The sequence below is a fragment of the Aegilops tauschii genome, chromosome 6 (assembly GCF_002575655.3).
Source record: "Aegilops tauschii subsp. strangulata cultivar AL8/78 chromosome 6, Aet v6.0, whole genome shotgun sequence".
Lineage (NCBI taxonomy): Eukaryota > Viridiplantae > Streptophyta > Magnoliopsida > Poales > Poaceae > Aegilops > Aegilops tauschii.
Window position 1 is genome coordinate 8,486,475 of NC_053040.3, and position 18,544 is coordinate 8,505,018.

Here is an 18,544-nt window from a genome sequence, read left to right on the forward strand (position 1 = left end):
GGTTTTGTAGATAATTAGAGGCGGCATGAGCTAGCTGCTCTTCATAACTTCCATCTGGTAGCACAAGGAAAAAGACCTTGGTAAGCACATGAGGTGATAATGGTACGAAAGAACTCTTTGTTGCCTCACACGAATTGTGAAACCATGGTGATCTCCAGATGCATGTTGCCAGCGGGATGAGATGCGTTCAGATCAAACCAGTGTTTGTATTTACATACAAGTAAGTTTGTTCCAAATTATTAGCAATACAAAGCTAGGGATTCGCCTGACTTATTCAGTTCTAGCACCCGGGGGCGAACCCAGAACAAAAAAGACACATGCAAACCATATATACATGGGAGGATAACAAGCAATGATACACATAGAAGTAGCACACAAGAATAATTTAAATGTGATGGGCATCATTTGGTCACGTGAAGGGCCAAGATTGTCTTAAGCTTCTTAAGAAACATTTCCATAAATTCCCCTAGAATTTATTGGTTATTATGTTGGCACAGATGCACAACGAATTATATTGTTTGTGTTCATCGATGAGAAAATAAAAATAGTAAATAAAGCATATTGTTTGAATTGCATGGTTCAAGTGTTAAACTTATTCGACATTGGTTCTTATCGTCATCGTGCGTAGCCAAGAAATAATCCAACTAGATATGAATCTGTTGGAGTTATTGGCCATAACCCATATAATAATTCATATTTTGTGCCAATAATTCAAAGTAAATCCCAGAGGCTCATGTGGCCCATCCATGCATGACAAGGTTGTGTGGAAAATTGACCAATGCCACGTGTATGCGCTGTTTTATCACGCGAGAAGAAAGTTGAAACAATTGACACATAAATGGGAGAAGAAACTAAACACTTCGTGTGAGTTTTAGTGCGCTCGTTTCTTCTCTCCATAATGGTTTTTAGTGCGTCTGTTTAATGGTGTTTATTGCACCGGTTTCTCTTCTACTAATGAAGGCCAGTTTCAACTCTTCTCACGTATATAAGAGGTCGCTCCTCTGTTGTTCCAAGCAGCACAACAACCTTTCGTCTCATTCCAAAGCATTGAGCCGCCTATCTCTTTCCCATCTCTCTTCCTGGCGTGCACCGGGAAGTGAGACAGCAGGCCTCCGAAACCCCGCCTCTTGTGATCCGGTACGGGAGAGGGGCGATCAGGTTTTTGGGGAGCGTCCTTACGCGACTGCTGGAGTCTTGTTCATCGTGGCTGCGAACGGCGACATCACCGACGACGAGTTCCCTAACGACGACTTCTTCCCCGACGTCAACGACCTCTTCAGCGACATGACGATCGGGACATCTGCACCTTCTGCTACTGCGCCGTATGCCATCTTATCCTCACTGTTAGGGCTAGCATTTGGTTTATTGCTAATAGCAATTGACATGGATATGATGCATTTTTCTTATGATTTTGATTGCATGACTAGTCTCAACGAATTGTTGCTAGTTTCTAGTTTCATCAATATATTGCTATTCATGTTTTATCCATTATTTTTCTGGATTAAACTAAACGGGAAAATGCCTAATTATTCAACAATCCAAAAACCTGATTTGTGTAGGCAATTTTCTCCAACTGCATTTGCTGCTACTCTTAAGCCTTCTGTGTTCGAGGGTGTGAACTATAAGAGGTGGCGTGCGAGGGCAGTTCTTTGGCTTACCACCATGAATTGTTTTCACGCCTCTAAGGGCAAGCCAGAGGGAGAGCTAACTGATGAACAGGAGAAGGCTTTCCAGGCTACGGACACCCTCTTCTGAGGTGCTGTTCTGAGTGTTCTTGGCGACAAGATTGTCGATCCCTTCATGACCATCATGGTCGGTAAGGATATGTGGGATGCGCTTGAGGCCAAATTTGGAGTCTCAGACGCAGGAAGTGAGTTGTACGTCATGGAGCAATATTATGACTACAAAATGACTGATGACCGCTCCGTTGTAGAGCAGGCTCATGAGATTCAGTCGCTCACAAAAGAACTTGAGCATCTTAATTGTGTGTTACCGGACAAATTCATTGCCGGAGGCATCATTGCCAAGCTTCCTCCTTCATGGAGGAATTTTGCTACCTCTCTGAAGCATAAGAGGCAAGAGTTTACTATTGTCAATATAATTGGCACTCTTGATGTAGAAGAGAAGGCGAGGGCAAAAGACACACGTGCTCGTTTCCATGAGGGGAATTCCAGTGCCAATTTGGTACAAAAGAGAAATCTCCAAAACCACAAACCCAAGAACAAAAACTATGCGGGCAAAGGAAAATTTGATGGCAAGTACAAAGCTCCACAACATGTCAACTTCAAGAAGAAGAAGGAGACTTATAAGAAGAAAGGAAAGTGCCATGTATGTGGCAGTGAAGAACATTGGGCTTCATCCTGCAAGGACCGCTGGGACATGCGTCAAAATGAGAACAATAGCAAGACCGCTAATGTTGTTATTGTTGGAAATATGCCCTAGAGGCAATAATAAAATGGTTATTATTGTATTTTTCCTTGTTCATGATAATTGTCTGTTGTTCATGCTATAATTGTATTAACTGGAAACCGTAATACATGTGTGAATACATAGACCACAACATGTCCCTAGTAAGCCTCTAGTTGACTAGCTCGTTGATCAATAGATGGTTATGGTTTCCTGACCATGGACATTGGATGTCATTGATAACGGGATCACATCATTAGGAGAATGATGTGATGGACAAGACCCAATCCTAAGCATAGCACAAGATCGTGTAGTTCGTTTGCTAGAGCTTTTCTAATGTCAAGTATCATTTCCTTAGACCATGAGATTGTGCAACTCCCGGATACCGTAGGAATGCTTTGGGTGTACCAAACGTCACAACGTAACTGGGTGGCTATAAAGGTGCACTACAGGTATCTCCGAAAGTGTCAGTTGGGTTGGCACGAATCGAGACTGGGATTTGTCACTCCGTATGACGGAGAGGTATCTCTGGGCCCACTCGGTAATGCATCATCATAATGAGCTCAATGTGACCAAGTGTTTGGTCACGGGATCATGCATTACGGTACGAGTAAAGTGACTTGCCGGTAACGAGATTGAACAAGGTATTGGGATACCGACGGTCGAATCTCGGGCAAGTAACGTACCGATTGACAAAGGGAATTGTATACGGGATTGATTGAATCCTCGACATCGTGGTTCATCCGATGAGATCATCGTGGAACATGTGGGAGCCAACATGGGTATCCAGATCCCGCTGTTGGTTATTGACCGGAGAGTCGTCTCGGTCATGTCTGCATGTCTCCCGAACCCGTAGGGTCTACACACTTAAGGTTCGGTGACGCTAGGGTTGTAGAGATATTAGTATGCGGAAATCCGAAAGTCGTTCGGAGTCCCGGATGAGATCCCGGACGTCACGAGGAGTTCCGGAATGGTCCGGAGGTAAAGATTTATATATGGGAAGTCCTATTTTGGCCACCGGAAAATGTTCGGGATTTTTCGGTATTGTACCGGGAAGGTTCTAGAAGGTTCTGAAGTGGGGCCCACCTGCATGGGGGGACCCACATGAACGTGGGTAGTGGGGGCAAGGCCCCACACCCCTGGTCAAGGCGCACCAAGATCCCACCTTAGAAGGAATAAATCATATCCCGAAGGGATAAGATCAAGATCCCTAAAAAAGGGGGATAACAATCGGTGGGAAAGGGAAATGATGGGATTTGTTTCCCCCACCTTTGCCAACGCCCCAATGGACTTGGAGGGCAAGAAACCAGCCCCCTCCACCCCTATATATAGTGGGGAGGTGCATGGGAACAGCACCCCAAGCCCTGGCGCCTCCCTCCCTCCCGTGACACCTCTTCCTCCCCGCTTGCGCTTGGCGAAGCCCTGCCGGGATCCCGCTACTTCCACCACCACGCCGTCGTGCTGCTGCTGGATCTCCATCAACTTCTCCTCCCCCCTTGCTGGATCAAGAAGGAGGAGACGTCCCCGCTCCGTACGTGTATTAAACGCGGAGGTGCCGTCCGTTCGGCGCTAGGATCATCGGTGATTTGGATCACGACGAGTACGACTCCATCAACCCCGTTCTCTTGAATGCTTCCGCTCGTGATCTACAAGGGTATGTAGATGCACTCCTCCCCTCTCGTTGCTAGCATCTCCTAGATTGATCTTGGTGACACGTAGGAAAATTTTGAATTTCTGCTACGTTTCCTAACAGTGGTATCAGAGCCAGGTTTATGCGTAGATTCTATGCACGAGTAGAACACAAAGTAGTTGTGGGCGATGATTTGTTCAATTTGCTTGCCGTTACTAGTCTTATCTTGATTCGGCGGCATTGTGGGATGAAGCGGCCCGAACCGACCTTACACGTACTCTTACGTGAGACAGGTTCCAACGACTGACATGCACTTGATGCATAAGGTGGCTAGCAGGTGTCTGTCTCTCCCACTTTAGTTGGATCAGATTCGATGAAAAGAGTCCTGATGAAGGGTAAATAGCAATTGGCATATCACCGTTGTGGCTTTTGCGTAGGTAAGAAACGTTCTTCCTAGAAACCCATAGCAGCCACGTAAAACATGCAACAACAATTAGAAGACGTCTAACTTGTTTTTGCAGGGTATGCTATGTGATGTGATATGGCCAAAAGGATGTGATGAATTATATATGTGATGTATGAGATTGATCATGTTCTTGTAATAGGAATCACGACTTGCATGTCGATGAGTATGACAACCGGCAGGAGCCATAGGAGTTGTCTTAATTTATTGTATGACCTGCGTGTCAATGAAAACGCCATGTAATTACTTTACTTTATTGCTAACCGTTAGCCATAGTAGTAGAAGTAATAGTTGGCGAGACAACTTCATGAAGACACGATGATGGAGATCATGATGATGGAGATCATGGTGTCATGCCGATGACGAAGGTGATCATGCCGCGCCTCGAAGATGGAGATCAAAGGCGCAAGATGATATTGGCCATATCATGTCACTTTATGATTTGCATGTGATGTTTGTCATGTTTACATCTTATTTGCTTAGAACGACGGTAGCATAAATAAGATGATCCCTCACTAAAATTTCAAGAGATGTGTTCCCCCTAACTGTGCACCGTTGCGAAGGTTCGTTGTTTCGAAGCACCACGTGATGATCGGGTGTGATAGATTCTAACGTTCGCATACAACGGGTGTTGACGAGCCTAGCATGTACAGACATGGCCTCGGAACACAAGCAAAACACTTAGGTTGACTTGACGAGCCTAGCATGTACAGACATGGCCTCGGAACACAAGAGACCGAAAGGTCGAACATGAGTCATATAGTAGATACGATCAACATGGAGATGTTCACCGATGATGACTAATCCGTCTCACGTGATGATCGGACACGGCCTAGTCGATTCGGATCATGTATCACTTAGATGACTAGAGGATGTCTATCTAAGTGGGAGTTCATTAAATAATCAGATGAACTTAATTATCATGAACATAGTGAAAAGGTCTTTGCAAATAATGTCGTAGCTTACGCTTTAGTTCTACTAAGATATGTTCCTAGAGAAAATTTAGTTGAAAGTTGATAGTAGCAATTATGCGGACTGGGTCCGTAAACTGAGGATTGTCCTCATTGCTGCACAGAAGGCTTATGTCCTTAATGCACCGCTCGGTGTGCTGAACCTCGAGCGTCGTTTGTGGATGTTGCGAACATCTGACATACACGTTTTGATGACTACGTGATAGTTCAGTGCGTAATGTTGAACGGTTTAAAATTGTGGCACCAAAGACGGTTTTGAAACATCGCAGAACATATGAGATGTTCCAAAGACTGAAATTGGGATTTCAGACTAGTGCCCACGTCAAGAGGTATGAGACCTCTGACAAGTTTCTTAAGCCTGCAAACTAAGGAAGAAAATCTCAATCGTTGAGCATGTGCTCAGATTGTCTGAGTACTACAATCACTTGAATCGAGTGGGAGTTAATCTTCCAGATGAGATAGTGATGGTTCTCCATAGTCACTGCCACCAAGCTATTAGAGCTTCGTGATGAACTATAACATATCAGGGATAGACATGATGATCCTTGAGCAACTCGCGATGTTTGACACCGCGAAAGTAGAAATCAAGAAGGAGCATCAATTGTTGATGGTTAGTAAAACCACTAGTTTCTAAAAGGGCAAGGGCAAGAAGATACTTCATGAAACGGCAAATCAGTTGCTGCTCTAGTGAAGAAACCCAAGGTTGAACCCAAACCCGAGACTAAGTGCTTCTGAAATGAGGGGAACGGTCACTGAAGCAGAACTACCCTAGATACTTCGTAGATGAGAAGGCTGGCAAGGTCGACAGAAGTATATTGGATATACATTATATTAATGTGTACTTTACTAGTACTCCTAGTAGCACCAGGGTATTAGATACCGGTTCGGTTGCTAAGTGTTAGTAACTCGAAATAAAAGCTGCGGAATAAACGGAGACTAGCTAAAGGTGAGATGACGATATGTGTTGGAAGTGTTTCCAAGGTTGATGTGATCAAGCATTGCATGCTCCCTCTACCATCGAGATTGGGGTTAAACCTGAATAATAATTATTTGGTGTTTGCGTTGAGCATAGACATGATTGGATTATGTTTATCGCAATACGGTTATTCATTAAAGGAGAATAATGGTTACTCTGTCTATTTGAATAATACCTTCAATGGTCTTGCACCTAAAATGAATGGTTTATTGAATCTCGATCGTAGTGATACACATGTTCATGCCAAAAGATATAAGATAGTAATGATAGTACCACATACTTGTGGCACTGCCACTTGAGTCACATTGGTATAAAACGCATGAAGAAGCTCCATGTTGATGGATCTTTGGACTCACTCGTTTTTGAAAAGATTGAGACATGCGAACCATGTCTATTAGTATATATGCATGAAGAAAGTCCATACAGATGGATCATTTGGACTCACTTGATTTTGAATCACTTGAGACATGCAAATCATACCACATGGGCAAGTTGACTGAAAGGCCTCGTTTTCAGTAAGATGGAACAAGAGAGCAACTTGTTGGAAGTAATACATTTGATGTGTGCTGAGGCACGCAGTGGATATCGTTATGTTCTTATTTTACAGATAATTTGAGTAGATGCTGAGAATATTTACTTGATGAAACACAAGTCTGAATTATTGAAAGGTTCAAGTAATTTCAAAGTGAAGTTGAAGATCGTCGTGACAAGAGGATAAAATGTCTGTGATATGATCATAGAGATGAATATCTGAGTTACGAGTTTGGCACACAATTAAGAAATTATGGAAATTGTTTCACGACTAATACCGCCTGGAACACCATATTGTGATGGTGTGTCCGAACATCATAACTGCACCCTATTGGATATGGTGCATACCATGATGTCTCTTATCGAATTACAACTATCGTTTATGGGTTAGGCATTAGAGACAACCGCATTCACTTTAAATAGGGCACCACGCAATTCCGTTGAGACGACACCGTATGAACTATGGTTTAGAGAAACCTAAGTTGTCGTCTCTTAAAAGTTTGGGGCTGCGACGCTTATGTGAAAAAGTTTTGGGCTGATAAGCTCGAACCCAAAGTGGATAAATGCATCTTCATAGAATACCCAAAATAGTTGGGTATACCTCCTATTTCAGATCTGGAAGCAAAAGTGATTGTTTATAGAAACGGGTCCTTTCTCGAGGAAAAGTTTCTCTCGAAAGAATTGAGTGGGAGGATGGTGGAGACTTGATGAGGTCATTGAACCGTCACTTCAACTAATGTGTAGCAGGGCACAGGAAGTTGTTCCTGTGGCACCTACACCAATTGAAGTGGAAGCTTATGATAGTGATCATGAAACTTCAGATCAAGTCACTACCAAACCTCATAGGCCGACAAGGATGCGTACTACTTCAGAGTGGTACGTAATCCTGTCTTGGAAGTCATGTTGCTAGACAACAATGAACCTACGAGCTATGGAGAAGCGATGGTGGGCTCGGATTCCGACGAATGGCTTGAGGCCATAAAATCTGAGAGGATCCATGTATGAAAACAAAGTATAGACTTTGAAAGAACTACTTGATGGTCGTAAGGCTGTTGGGTACAGATGGATTTTAAAGGGAAGACAGACAATGATGGTAAGTGTCACCATTAAGAAAGCTCGACTTGTCGTTAAGATGTTTTCCGGCAAGTTCAAGGAGTTGACTGCGATGAAACTTTCTCACTCGTAGCGATGCTAAGAGTCTGTTAGAATTATATTAGCAGTTACTGCATTATTTATGAAATCTTGCAGATAGGATGTCAAAACATTGTTTCCTCGACGATTTTCTTGAGGAAAGGTTGTATGTGATACAACCAGAAGGTTTTGTCAATCCTGAAAGATGCTAACAAGTATGCAAAGCTCCAACAATCCTTCTAAGGATTGGAGTAAGCATCTCGGAGTTGGAATGAACGCTTTGATGAGATGATCAAAGATTTTGGGTTTATACAAGGTTCATGAGAAACTTGTATTTCCAAAGAAGTGAGTGGGAGCACTATAGAATTTTTGATGAGTATATATTGTTAACATATTGTTGATCAGAAATGATGTAGAATTTCTGGAAAGCATCCAGGGTTATTTGAAAAGTGTTTTTTAATGGAAAACCTGGATTAAGCTACTTGAACATTAAGCATCAAGATCTATAAGGATAGATCAAAAACGCTTAATAGTACTTTCAAATGAATACATACCGTGACAAGATTTTGAAGGAGTTCAAAATAGATCAGCAAAGAAGGAGTTCTTGGCTGTGTTACAAGGTGTGAGTATTGAGTAAGACTCAAGACCTGACCACGGCAGAAGAGAGAGAAAGGACGAAGGTCGTCCCCTACGCTTTAGACGTAGGCTCTACAGTATGCTATGTTGTGTACCGCACCTGAAGTGTGCCTTACCATGAGTTAGTCAAGGGGTACAACAGTGATCCGGGAATGGATCACATGACAGCGGTCGAACTTATCCTTAGTATCTAGTGGACTAAGGAATTTTCTCGATTATGGAGGTGGTAAAACAGTTTGTCGTAAAGGGTTACGTCGATGCAAACTTTGACACTAATCCGGATGACTCTGAGTAGTAAACCGGATTCGTATAGTAGAGCAGTTATTTGGAATAGCTCCAAGTAGCGCGTGGTAGCTACATTTACAAGATGACATAGAGATTTGTAAAGCACACACGGATCTGAATGTTGCAGACCCGTTGACTAAAACCTCTCTCATAAGCATAACATGATCAAACCCTAGAACTCATTGAGTGTTAATCACATGGTGATGTGGACTAGATTACTGACTCTAGTGAACTTTGAGTGTTAATCACATGGTGATGTGAACTAGATTATTGACTCTAGTGCAAGTGGGAGACTATTGGAAATATGCCCTAGAGGCAATAATAAAATGGTTATTATTGTATTTCCTTGTTCATGATAATTGTCTGTTGTTCATGCTATAATTGTATTAACTGGAAACCGTAATACATGTGTGAATACATAGACCACAACATGTCCCTAGTAAGCCTCTAGTTGACTAGCTCGTTGATCAATAGATGGTTATGGTTTCCTGACCATGGACATTGGATGTCATTGATAACGGGATCACATCATTAGGAGAATGATGTGATGGACAAGACCCAATCCTAAGCATAGCACAAGATCGTGTAGTTCGTTTGCTAGAGCTTTTCTAATGTCAAGTATCATTTCCTTAGACCATGAGATTGTGCAACTCCCGGATACCGTAGGAATGCTTTGGGTGTACCAAACGTCACAACGTAACTGGGTGGCTATAAAGGTGCACTACAGGTATCTCCGAAAGTGTCTGTTGGGTTGGCACGAATCGAGACTGGGATTTGTCACTCCGTATGACGAAGAGGTATCTCTGGGCCCACTCGGTAATGCATCATCATAATGAGCTCAATGTGACCAAGTGTTTGGTCACGGGATCATGCATTACGGTACGAGTAAAGTGACTTGCCGGTAACGAGATTGAACAAGGTATTGGGATACCGACGGTCGAATCTCGGGCAAGTAACGTACCGATTGACAAAGGGAATTGTATACGGGATTGATTGAATCCTCGACATCGTGGTTCATCCGATGAGATCATCGTGGAACATGTGGGAGCCAACATGGGTATCCAGATCCCGCTGTTGGTTATTGACCGGAGAGTCGTCTCGGTCATGTCTGCATGTCTCCCGAACCCGTAGGGTCTACACACTTAAGGTTCGGTGACGCTAGGGTTGTAGAGATATTAGTATGCGGAAATCCGAAAGTCGTTCGGAGTCCCGGATGAGATCCCGGACGTCACGAGGAGTTCCGGAATGGTCCGGAGGTAAAGATTTATATATGGGAAGTCCTATTTTGGCCACCGGAAAATGTTCGGGATTTTTCGGTATTGTACCGGGAAGGTTCTAGAAGGTTCTGAAGTGGGGCCCACCTGCATGGGGGGACCCACATGAACGTGGGTAGTGGGGGCAAGGCCCCACACCCCTGGTCAAGGCGCACCAAGATCCCACCTTAGAAGGAATAAGATCATATCCCGAAGGGATAAGATCAAGATCCTTAAAAAAGGGGGATAACAATCGGTGGGGAAGGGAAATGATGGGATTTGTTTCCCCCACCTTTGCCAACGCCCCAATGGACTTGGAGGGCAAGAAACCAGCCCCCTCCACCCCTATATATAGTGGGGAGGCGCATGGGAGCAGCACCCCAAGCCCTGGCGCCTCCCTCCCTCCCGTGACACCTCTTCCTCCCCGCTTGCGCTTGGCGAAGCCCTGCCGGGATCCCGCTACTTCCACCACCACGCCGTCGTGCTGCTGGATCTCCATCAACTTCTCCTCCCCCCTTGCTGGATCAAGAAGGAGGAGACGTCCCCGCTTCGTACGTGTGTTGAACGCGGAGGTGCCGTCCGTTCCGCGCTAGGATCATCGGTGATTTGGATCATGACGAGTACGACTCCATCAACCCCGTTCTCTTGAATGCTTCCGCTCGCGATCTACAAGGGTATGTAGATGCACTCCTCCCCTCTCGTTGCTAGCATCTCCTAGATTGATCTTGGTGACACGTAGGAAAATTTTGAATTTCTGCTACGTTTCCCAACAGTTATTGGCAATGTTGACATGAAAGATGTCGGGTACGGTAAATTTCCTACCATTCTTTCAGTATGTCATTCTCCTGATTGGTGGATTGACACCGGTGCCAATGTACATGTGTGTTCTGACATAAACATGTTTTCTTCTTATCAGGTCGCAAGAACTACACCCGTGTTGATGGGAAATGGGACACATGCTTCTGTTCATGGTGTTGGTACGTTCGATCTGAAGTTTACTTCGGGAAAGATCGTGCGACTGAAGAACGTGCAGCATGTCCCTGCTATAAATAAAAATCTCGTCGGCGGTTCTCGTTTGTGTCGAGATGGTTATAAATTGGTATTTGAGTCCAATAAGGTTGTAGTATCTAAGTGTGGACAATTTGTTGGGAAGGGCTATGAGAGCGGAGGCTTGTTCCGCTTATCTTTGTCAGACTTTTGCACTAAAGTTATTAATCATGTTTGCAGTGAAACCGAATCAAATGTTTGGCATTCACGACTTTGTCATATTAACTTTGGTGTTATGATGCGGCTAGCAAATTTGAGTTTAATCCCGAAATTTACAATTGTCAAAGGTTCTAAGTGCCAAGTTTGTGTGCAAGCAAAGCAACCTCGCAAGTCCCATACGACTGTTGAGGCGAGGAATTTGGCACCACTTGAACTCATACATTCAGATCTTTGCGAGATGAATGGTGTGTTGACAAAAGGTGGAAAAAGATATTTCATGACTCTAATCGATGACTCTACTAGATATTGCATGATATATTTGTTGAAAACAAAAGATGAGGCTTTGCACTACTGTAAAATCTGTAAAGCCGAAGCAGAGAATCGACTCGATCGAAAGATCAAAAGGCTTAGGTCGGATCGTGGTGGAGAATATTTTTCCAACGAGTTCAATTTATTTTGTGAGGAACATGGTATAATACATGAGAGGACGCCTCCCTATTCTCCCCAGTCAAACAGGGTTGCCGAACGAAAGAACCGAACTCTAACTGATTTGGTTAACGCCATGTTAGATACAGCGGGACTTTCCAAGGAATGGTGGGGGGAGGCTTTGATGACTGCAAGTCATGTCCTAAATAGAGTTCCCACAAAGAATAAAGAGATTACCCCGTTTGAAGAATGGGAAAGGAAAAGGCTTAAACTTTCCTACTTAGGAACTTGGGGTTGTTTGGCTAAGGTCAATGTACCAATTACCAAGAAGCGTAAGCTTGGGCCAAAAACAGTTGATTGTGTTTTCCTGGGTTATGCATTCCATAGCATTGGCTATAGATTTCTAGTGGTGAAATCTGAGGTACTTGACATGAATGTTGGTACAATCATGGAGTCGAATGATGCGACTTTCTTTGAGGATATTTTTCCTATGAAGGATATGCCTAGCTCATCTAGTCAGAGGTTAGAGACAACTCCTGCACCTACTGTTCCATTGGAACATTCCGAGAAGAAATACACATATATTCCCGAGGATGGCAATGAAACTTCTAGAAGGGGCAAGAGACAAAGGACCGCGAAATCATTTGGTGAAGATTTCATTGTGTATCTCGTGAATGATACTCCCACTTCTATTTCAGAAGCTTATTCATCTCCGGATGCTGACTACTGGAAAGAAGCTGTGCATAGTGAGATGGATTCCATCATGGCTAACGGGACATGGGAGATCACTGATCGTCCTTATGGGTGTAAACCTGTAGGGTGTAAGTGGGTGTTTAAGAAAAAGCTTAGGCCTGATGGTACAATTGAAAAGTACAAGGCGCGGCTTGTAGCCAAGGGATATACCCAAAAAGAAGGTGAAGATTTCTTTGATACTTATGCGCCTGTGGCCAGATTGACCACCATTCGAGTACTACTCTCATTGGCCGCCTCACACAATCTTCTTGTCCATCAAATGGACGTTAAGACAACTTTCCTAAATGAAGAGTTGGAGGAGGAAATTTACATGGAACAACCCGATGGTTTTGTAGTAGATGGTCATGAAGGAAAAGTGTGTAAATTGTTGAAATCTTTGTATGGTTTGAGACAAGCACCTAAGCAATGGCACGAGAAGTTCGAAAGAACTTTGACTTCTACGGGCTTTGTTGCAAACGAAGCCGACAAGTGTGTGTACTATCGCCATGGTGGGGGCGAAGGAGTTATATTATGTTTGTATGTTGATGACATACTTATATTTGGAACAAATATCAAGGTCATTCAGGAATTGAAAGATTTTCTGAATCAAAACTTTGAGATGAAAGACCTTGGAGTAGCTGATGTTATCTTGAACATCAAGCTTTTAAGAGGTGGTGATGGTGGGATCACTCTCTTGCAGTCTCACTATGTGGAGAAGATTCTAGGTCGCTTTGGATATTCAGATTGCAAACCTTCTCTGACACCTTATGATCCGAGTGTTTTGATTCGGAAGAACGAAAGAGAAACAAAGGATCAATTGAGATATTCTCAAATCATTGGCTCGCTTATGTATTTAGCTAGTGCTACGAGGCCTGACATCTCGTTTTCTGTGAGTAAACTAAGCCAGTTTGTTTCAAACCCGGGAGATGTTCATTGGCATGCACTTGAGAGAATAATGCGCTATCTGAAAGGTACTGCGAGTTATGGGCTTCACTATACCGGGTATCCAAGAGTACTTGAAGGTTATAGTGATGCAAATTGGATATCTGATGCTGATGAGCTTAAAGCGACAAGCAGTTATGTGTTTACACTTGGTGGTGGTGCTGTTTCCTGGAAGTCTTGCAAGCAGACCATCTTAACAAGGTCAACAATGGAAGCAGAACTCACAGCATTAGACACGGCAACAGTTGAAGCAGAATGGCTTCGAGAACTTTTGATGGACTTGCCGGTGGTTGAAAAACCAATACCAGCTATTCTAATGAACTGTGATAATCACACAGTGATCGTCAAGATAAACAGTTCTAAGGATAATAAGAAGTCATCAAGACACGTGAGAAGGAGACTGGAATCTGTCAGGTTCATGAGAAACTCCGGAATTATAGCGTTGGACTATATAAACACATCGAAGAATCTGGCAGATCCCTTCACAAAGGGTTTATCACGAAATGTGATAGACAATGCATCGAAGGAGATGGGATTGAGACCCACTACATAAGTTGTTCATGGTGGTAACCCATTCTTTGTGATCGGAGATCCCGTGAATTAGAATTGGCGAGACAAGCTATTGAATAACTAAGAGGAGAATATTTATTTGACAAAAATCCACTCCGCCATGATGCAATTCTCTCCTAATCTGTATGGTAGGCTGATATTTATCTTAATGTGTTCTGAATGACTTGGGTAGGCAAAGATGTTGTCCTACAGAACATCTAGAAAGAACACACCTATATGAGTTAGACTGTTAAACGTCGCGGTCTGTGAGAGTTGGGTGTTCTCTAAAAACTCATGAAGAGGCCCCGGAGTATGACGTATATGCTCCTACCCGCGGGAAAGTTTTCAGCGGTCTAGTATCGGTCAAGGCTTTTACGTGAAACTTGTTTGCACAAAACTTGCAGTTCAAGGCGTAGTCCACTGTTCAAGTTGTGAATGAGTGTAGCGTGGAGTTCTAGGTGGAAGTTCAACTTAACAGTCTCCACCGAAACACCGGTATATAAACAATGTTTTGGAATGGTAGGAAAATTTATGTGCCTCTGGGATCTGGTGGGGGATTGTTGGAGTTATTGGCCATAACCCATATAATAATTCATATTTTGTGCCAATAATTCAAAGTAAATCCCAGAGGCTCATGTGGCCCATCCATGCATGACAAGGTTGTGTGGAAAATTGACCAATGCCACGTGTATGCGCTGTTTTATCACGCGAGAAGAAAGTTGAAACAATTGACACATAAATGGGAGAAGAAACTGAACACTTCGTGTGAGTTTTAGTGCGCTCGTTTCTTCTCTCCTTAATGGTTTTTAGTGCGTCTGTTTAATGGTGTTTATTGCACCGGTTTCTCTTCTACTAATGAAGGCCAGTTTCAACTCTTCTCACGTATATAAGAGGTCGCTCCTCTGTTGTTCCAAGCAGCACAACAACCTTTCGTCTCATTCCAAAGCATTGAGCCGCCTATCTCTTTCCCATCTCTCTTCCTGGCGTGCACCGGGAAGTGAGACAGCAGGCCTCCGAAACCCCGCCTCTTGTGATCCGGTACGGGAGAGGGGCGATCAGGTTTTTGGGGAGCGTCCTTACGCGACTGCTGGAGTCTTGTTCATCGTGGCTGCGAACGGCGACATCACCGACGACGAGTTCCCTAACGACGACTTCTTCCCCGACGTCAACGACCTCTTCAGCGACATGACGATCGGGACATCTGCACCTTCTGCTACTGCGCCGTATGCCATCTTATCCTCACTGTTAGGGCTAGCATTTGGTTTATTGCTAATAGCAATTGACATGGATATGATGCATTTTTCTTATGATTTTGATTGCATGACTAGTCTCAACGAATTGTTGCTAGTTTCTAGTTTCATCAATATATTGCTATTCATGTTTTATCCATTATTTTTCTGGATTAAACTAAACGGGAAAATGCCTAATTTTTCAACAGAATCATTCAAAAAAAAAGACAAATTGCGGCCATGAATTAAAAACCCTAGCCATACAATTTAGAGAAAAAGAATTAGATAAAATTAAACAATTATAATACCTTTAAATGTGGACCCTGGTTGTACAGTTTAGAGAACGAGAATTACACAATTAAGATACATACATGACCTAACTCAGAGTCAATCTATTTCCTCCAATTATACATCGATCTGCCGACTCGATCCAGTAGCGACCGAGGGCAGGGACGGGCGCTTGGTGTGCGTCTCTAACTGAGCAGGCGACAGCGGAGAGGAGGCAGAGGCGGCGAGCAACCGAATAGAACACGTACTACATAGAGGGCTACGCAAAGGAGGGGCTCGATCCAATTGACCCAAACCAGACTACGTGCATGCAGCATGCCCCAATCAATCAAAAGCCGGATGAGCTACTATTATTGGCAGCTCTAAATTTTATCGGTGTCCAAGCCCAACATCTCAGCTTTTTTTTTCAAGAAAACTTCCAATCTATTCATCTTTAATCATGTCAGTACAACGAACACCAAGCTAAACCAAAATTCCACCCGGTGTCCTGTGACACCGGCCAGCTCTATGTAGGTCCGTCCCTGCTAGCACCAGTGATCCTTCTTTTTTGGTTGAGAGTTGCAGAACGGATCTCATACGTACATTAAAGACTACAAGCATGATTTATGAACTCTTTGACACTTTGCACAAGTACCCCTGGAGAAAATAAAAATATAGTAAGGTCCCTAGAGTTCCTTGTGTCTCTCTCCTTTGGACACCACCATGCTTGGCCAATGAGAACGAAGAAAACCTACATTGCACCACTACACCTCTAACGATTTATGAACCTCATGTGGCGGAAACCATTTTATTTATAGCTTGTCAGCCAAGGCGGATCCCACACTTGTTAGCCTCCGGGACCGCCTCCACCCAACACCGTCGAAGGAGAACACAAGCTCCAATATTCCCCAACCACAAGCCCCGACGAGCAAAAACCACCCTCTAGTAAGTGCAAGACGGTACGATCATCAAGCCTTATTGGACGTGGTGCATCTTCTTCCACCCCAACAACACCATCAACAAACCCTAACATAACTCTATTTATAGGACAAACACGAGAGAAGCGTACCCACTCCACCCGCCGAAGCGGGGACGGTAGAATGAGAGGCATCCAAAGGGAAACGAAAAGTTTGTAGCATCATATATGATCAAAGAAACTTCTTGTAATCGCCAAAAAAGGCTACCTTAAATGCGTTTTCTTTTCTTTGTAAACGTTGTTGTAAACGAGTTTGAAAAAAAATCGTATGTCAAAAGATAACAGGAGAACAAAAAGATCAATGGTTTGGCCGCCGTCACAATCACGCCAACCTTTTCTAGATACCCTAACCAAATGAACGCGCCTTAGATTGCCTCGACAAAGTGGGGAACGGTCTGTGACAGGCTTTGTTGGAAGCGGCACAACCTTTTCCTCGCAGCGACTCGCTGACAGCACTAATAAGCCCTACCCTACTTGTATCTATATAGGCCAGGCAAGAGGGCATGATTCCCCCTTCTCCATACACAAGAGCGGCAGACAGAAGAGAAGGAAACCCACATGCCCCCAGACGAGCGGGCATCACAAGAAGAACAACAAGTTTATAGCATAATGGAGCGGTACAAGTTTGTAATAAATCATCAACAATTAATATAGATGAGTGAGTACCCTAATTGAGTATTTTTTTCTTTGTACTGTAAAATTTGCTAAAAAATTAATTTTAGTTTGAGATCAAATGTGCTCCAAATGAGCTGAACAAAAAAAAATTGCACAAACATAACGAGAGAACACCTTGTAAACGGGCCCACTCCAGAAAGCGGCACCCAGATGAGAGCGAGACCGACGCGTGGGGCCCACTCCAGAGCACCCACGGAAATCCAGGCCTCCGCCAAGCTCTCCCACCTCAAGTCCCCCTCCAAGCCCGACGCCGTCCTCGCCTTCCTCGCCGGCCTCGGCCTCTCCGGCGCCGACGTGGCCGCCCTCGTCGCCAGGGACCCCCGGTTCCTCTGCGCCGGCGTGGAGACAATACTGGCCCCCAACGTCGCCGCGCTCACCGGCCTCGGCCTCTCGCGTCCTGACATCGCGCCTCGTCTCGGTTGCCGGCGACCACTTCTGCCGTAGATCCATCGTCGCCAATCTACAGTACTGCCTGTCCCTCTTCGGCTCCACCGAGAACTTCCTCCGTGCTCTCAAGCGCAAGGGATCCTGCATTCTCTTGGCTGACCTCGATAGGGTGGTCAAGCCCAATGTCGCGCTCCTGCGAGAGTTTGGGCTTGGTCCTTGTGCTATTGCCAAGCTTTGTGTCGCTCAGCCATGGTTCCTCACCTGCAACGTAGAGCGTCTCTGGTCGATGGTGGTGTGCGTCGAAGGTCTGGGTATACCCCGAGGACCTGGGATGTTTAGGCATGCACTCAATGCTGTTGCATTCGTCAGCGAGTAGAAAATCGCCGCCAAAGTGGAGCACCTGAAGAAAAAGTTCAGGTGGTCGGATGCTGAGGTGGGCATTGCTATTTCTAAGGCTCCAAATGTGCTGAACAAGACTAGGGAGTTTCTGCAGAGAAGGTCAGAGTTCCTCATCTCTGATTTGGGGTTGGAACCGGCATACATTGCTCGTCGCGCGGTAATGCTCTCGTACAGCCTGGAGGGCCGGCTAAGGCCCCGGAGCTATGTTGTGAAGTTTCTTAAGGCAAATGGATTGCTAGATCCCGACCGGGACTTGTATTCCGTGCTTGTAGTGACTGAGAAGGTATTCATGGAGAGGTACATATTCCCTCACAAGGAAGCTGCACCATGCCTCGCTGGAGACTATGCTGATGCTTGCAAAGGGCTAATGCCGACTAATTTCAGATTTACATGAAGCAAGGATGGGTTATGGAAATCGGTAACTGTGTATGGCATGACAGTTTTCACCATTCATAGTAAGCTGGTAATTCACAT

At 44.4% G+C, this 18,544-nt stretch overlaps 1 pseudogene; it reads left to right on the forward strand.

Moving 5' to 3' along the window:
* The first annotated feature begins 663 nt into the window (after positions 1–663).
* On the forward strand, positions 664–18,464 carry LOC141025666 (uncharacterized; annotated as a pseudogene).
* Positions 18,465–18,544: the final 80 nt, after the last annotated feature.